Source organism: Pipistrellus kuhlii, unplaced genomic scaffold (genome assembly GCF_014108245.1).
Source record: "Pipistrellus kuhlii isolate mPipKuh1 unplaced genomic scaffold, mPipKuh1.p scaffold_m20_p_1, whole genome shotgun sequence".
In the NCBI taxonomy this organism is placed as follows: domain Eukaryota; kingdom Metazoa; phylum Chordata; class Mammalia; order Chiroptera; family Vespertilionidae; genus Pipistrellus; species Pipistrellus kuhlii.
The window spans coordinates 136801900-136807350 of NW_023425404.1; positions in this window are offsets into that span (position 1 = coordinate 136801900).

Genomic DNA, 5451 nt, shown 5'->3' on the forward strand with positions numbered 1-5451 from the left:
TTGGATGAGGTTAAAAATCCTCAAGCTGTCCTGACTCTTTCCCTCCCGTATTTCACCTTTTGCTTTGCTAATACTACTGTCTCTTCCAACATCCTGAGCTAGGATGGTCCCTGTCATTCCCGCACAGAATCCTCAGGGACACACTGCATCCCTCACCCCATATTCACTGCCATCAATTTAAGAAAATTACTTCATCTCTTAGTTCATCTAAGGCAGGGTTAATCATCGACTCTAGCATAGAAGTGGCTGACATGGAAAGCATAGACTTCATTATATGCTTTTCCCACTGACTCAATCTAATCGCATGTGTCTTAACAAAACACTCTACCTTGGTTCCTTGTTATTGATATCACTCAGTGTTTTCTAGACTAAAGTAAGTGGATTTGGATGAGCACTGTTAAAAAATATGGTAGCAGTCTCACCTAAAATAGATTCTAAATGTCATCTCCAAATCTGGGCCCCGGGCTGCTCTGTCAGTGTCCTGAGTTCTGCCCCCCTCCCCGGCCCTTACAGAGAAAGCCATTTCTCAATGTGTCTGAGTGTGCTCAGTCTTTCTATTTTGAGCCATCCCCATTTCATTAATTCCATTCCTGGAGGGCTCTCTGGCATTGGGGCCCTGAATGTTCAGTCTTAAGCCCTCATCCATTTCTGTCCAACTTGCATGATTTACTTGACACATGTTCACTAGCTAGTGAGATACCAAAGTTCATTTCAACCTCAAAATAAGCTTAGCCGTCTCACCCACGATTCTAAGTTAGCATCAGGTTTTAATCTTATCATTATCTGTCTTTGATGACAGATCCCATCTATCCCCATTTCTAATCTCTATCCATTACTTCTATGAGAAACAGAATCTCAGTCTTTTGTTTTGGAAAGTATCCATTTTCATCTGGGTCTCCCACTACATTCCTCTCTAAATGAGGCCCTTAAATCTTAGCTCATCTTCAGAACAGAAAGGCTCTTAGCGAGTAAGCAAATTCATGCAAGCAGCTTCCCTCTTTGCCCAGGTTCTGCTGGGTGACTCGCCTATGAGGAAACTGAGATGTCATTTTTCTGGAATTCCATACCTCCCACTTGTTTTACAACAGCAAAACTATTTTTCACTGACTATAAATGCAGTAGACATGGTTTCCATCAAGGGAAAAGAAGCGCCGAAACCGGTTTGGCTCAGTGGTAGAGCGTCGGTCTGCAGACTGAAAGGTCCCAGGTTTGATTCCGGTCAAGGGCATGTACATTGGTTGCGGGCACATCCCGGGTAGGGGGTGTGCAAGAGGCAGCTGGTCGATGTTTCTGTCTCATCGACATTTCTAGCTCTCTATCCCTCTCCTCCTCCTCTCTGTAAAAAATCAATAAAATATATTTAAAAAAAAAAGGGAAAAGAAGCATTAGTAACTGACAAATCTAAAGTATCAATTACCCCTAAGATTAATATTAGAAAGAGCCCACAGTCTCTATTCTAAAAGTGGCTTTGTTGCTTCACAAACACATGAATATGGCTGGCCTCATAGAGTGTTCTAACAACTATTGGCTACACATATTCTGTAGCTCAGGGAATTTGAACAATTATAATCACCATACCCTAATTCAGGAAAAGTAAGAAGTTATTTCAGAATAAATTAGATCTCTGGCACACACTGTTAGTATCATTTGGACAGACATTCCACATCAGACAGTATTCAGGGTTCTAACTCACCCTTAGGCATATTATTTAATATATACTACTTGGATATTTTTCTATTGAAAATTTTATTTCTGTAATTTCTTATGATATTGCAATTATTTTTAATCAAAGAACATTATGTATTGCTACATATTTTCTTTAAAAAGATGAAAGGATTTATGTTCTGATGAATCCACATAGACCAGTCAGAAATGATTTTGTGTCCATCAATGTCAGCACTGACACATTTTCATGTCAAAGAACAGCCATAAGCATTTGTGGGGTATAATATTAATCCAAGGCAATGTGTGGATGCAAAGGGTTAAGTTATGCCTTTTAATGGCATATTACATGAGTTGTTCTGCTATTTATTTTACAATATATTAGAGCTGATTGGCAATACAATCTGAATAATTCTTTAGTTTTACTAGAGGAAGTAGTAGTAGCAATCCTTTAGTTCTACTGCCAATCTTGGCCTAGCATTTGAATTTTCTTCTCAGGAAACAATATGTTATAAACCAAACTGATTGTAACTGAAGATAAGGGAACATGATCTGTTGAAGTTTAGACATGGCACAGAGTTTAAATTCTCTTTCTTCTATCCTTTTTAAAGCTAATTATTTTCCCTTCATAATAAAGAAATACACTTCAACAAATGGTATTGGGATAACTGTTTTCTATGTCATAAAATGAGAAGAAGAAAAAGAAGAGGACAAAAGGAAGTAAAAAAGATATTGAGTGCCTACCACACACCACAAACAAAAATCAATTTCAAGTAGACTAAAAAGCTAAATGAAGAAGGAAAGTTATAAAACTTTTGGAATAACACATTTTATAATATCTTTCTAAAGTTGAAGTAGGGAACAATTTCTCAGATAAAAGAAATCTAAACCATGAAGAAAAAATATTGATAAAATCAACTATATTAAGTATAAGAACTTTTCCTCCTTTCCTTCCTCCCTTGCTAAGATAGAGCAGAGATACTCACCCAGCTATGAAGGGACATGGGAGGGGGATAATCCACATGCTCCTTATGCATACCTCTATCTTGTCCCTTCTTATTTCTCACCCTCCCTTTCCCTAGTAATTGGTGAGTTACTATCAAGAACCACGCCCCTCCACGGTTCTGCTAAAGGAAGTGACTTGCTTCCCCTCAGCATCTCCCTCTGCATTTTGGACACTAGGTTTTAGCTTTCTCTACTCTGCCTAAAAACCAGTTACCACTTCTTTTTATTTCTTTATCTTCCCCAAATGTGTTGACATTCCTTATTTCCTGTCATCTATTCTTTTTTTTTCTTCTGGGGTGTGTGTGTGTGTGTGTGTGTGTGTGTGTGTGTGTGTGTGTGTGTTTTAGTATTGTTTTAATGGATTTTGGAGGGAAGAAATAGAGTACAATATTTGTGCTTAATTGTCATGTTTAGTCAGAAGTCAAGGCTACTGCATAAAAACAGAATTTTCAAATTTGGCTTTCTCTTCACTGGGTACAACAGAATCCAAGCCTATCTTGACTTGGATTCATATCTTAGACTAGATGCCCAGTGCACAAAATATGTGCTCTCGGGGTGGGAGTGGGGGTCCCTCAGCACAGCCTACACCCTCTCACATTCCAGAAGCCCTAAGGAGATGTCCAACTGATGTCTTAGGCCCCCCCCCCCCCCCCCCCCTAGGAGGGGGCCTAAGCTGTCAGTCAGATATCCTTAGTGCTGCTGTGGAGGTGGAAGAGGCTCCTGCCACTGGCCACTGCCATGTGCTCGCCAGCTCAGAGCCCTGCTTCTGGCTGAGCAGTGCTCTCTCTGTGGAAGTGCAATGACCACCAGGAGGCAGCTCCTGTGTTGACTGTCTGCCCCCTGATGGTCAGTGCTCATTATAGCAACTGGTCATTCCGTCATTCAGTCTATTTGCATATTAACCTTTTATTATATAGGATTCCTCCCATAGTATAAAGAGTATAGCCCATCTTTCTTTGACAGTGGAATTGTAAACTTCCTGGTTGGTGGTAACAGATAATAGAGGTGAGAAGTATAAAATTAATTTTTGTGTGTGTAATTTCTCCTATGGATAAAAGTTAACTCGGGGATGTGTTCATTTTGCCCAATTTTTAATTGGGTTGCTTCTCTCTTTCTTTCTTTCTTTCTTTCTTTCTTTCTCTTTCTTTCTTTCTTTCTTTCTTTCTTTCTTTCTTTCTTTCTTTCTTTCTTTCTTTCATCTATAGCTTGGATACAAATCCTTGGTTATAAGATATATCTTATATAATTAGTGCTTTTTGTATCACCTCTAAGTAATCTTTGCCTTCCAAGTTTCCAAAGATATTCTTCTATGCTTTCTTTTAGAAGCTTTATCATTTTAGCCTTTATATTTAGGTCTATAACCTGTCTTGAGTTAATTTTCATGTAAAGCGTGTTTGACACTTTTATAGAAAATCAATTGACTCTGTGTGTATGGGTCTATTTCCCAACCTTTTAACCCATTCCATTAATTTGTTTGACTATACTTATGATAATCCCACATTATATTGATTACTGTAGCTTTAAAAAATCACCTTAAAATTTGTCATTCCTCCAAATTTTTGTGGAATCATGCTGGAGCCACAGCCAGTCACAGCAGCCACCAAGGTATTTTCATCAACATGGACTCCAGTCCCTTCACCAAGATAAAATGACAACTTTCTTTAAGCATTTTCAAGATGTGTTTTTCATAGGACATGACATTTCTTTCTTTATTTATTTTTATCCTCACCTGAGGATATGTTTCCATTGATTTTACCCCCTTCCCTCTAATCCCAGGCTCAGCCCCTGCCCAAGCCTAAAGCCTCCACCACAGGCTTTAGGCTTGGGAGGGGTCCCTCCACACACACCTCCGATTGCAGGCTCGGCCCTTAGACTTGGGGAGGAGTTCCCCCCCCCACCACCTGCACCTCCAATCGCAGCCTTGGCCCCTTCCTAAGCCTAAAGTCTCCACTTGATGGCCGGCTGGGAGTGACCTGGGTGCCGAGGAGGTTCCCAGGACCCAGGTATATATGCAAATTAACTGACATCTTTGTTGGATTAATTTGCATACCCACTCTGATTGGCTGTGGGAGTAGAGGAGATACAGTCAATTTACATGTTTCTCTATTATTAGGTGAGATAGTGACAATGTTGGAGGAAATTTCTGTTCTCTTCTACAGACTGTACCCTAGGAAATGAAATGAATTCTCGTTCAGTCAACTCTGAATATCACAAAAGGCAAGGCTCATTACCAGCAGGCTTATTCCGACCCTCTAATTGCTAATCTTCAGATGTTAACCTTTTCCCCACCCCTCAGAGTATCTCTTGTATCTCCCAAATCTTTACCAGTTTTTTTAAAAAGTATTGTATCCATTGCTCTGACCTGGTAGCTCAGTTGGTTGGAGTGTCATGCCATACACCAAAGTTTGTGGGTTCTACTCCTGGTCAGGGCACATACCTAGGTTGTCAGTTAGATCCCTGGTCAGGGCACATATGAGAGGCAATGGATCAATGTTTCTCTCTCACGTTGATATTTCTTTCTCTGTGTCTCTCTCCCTTTCTCTCTTTCTGGAAATCAATAAAAAGCTATATATATATATATATATATATATATATATATATATATATATATCACTTGTATTATTTTAATATATTTTTCTGATTTAGCCCATATTCTCTCTCTAAAGTAAAACATGAGCTAGCTAAATAATCTTTAGTAAATACATACAATCGCATGCTATAGCATACCTTAAAAACTAAGATGCAAAAGACAAGTTGCAGAACATTATATAGAATGTGATTTCA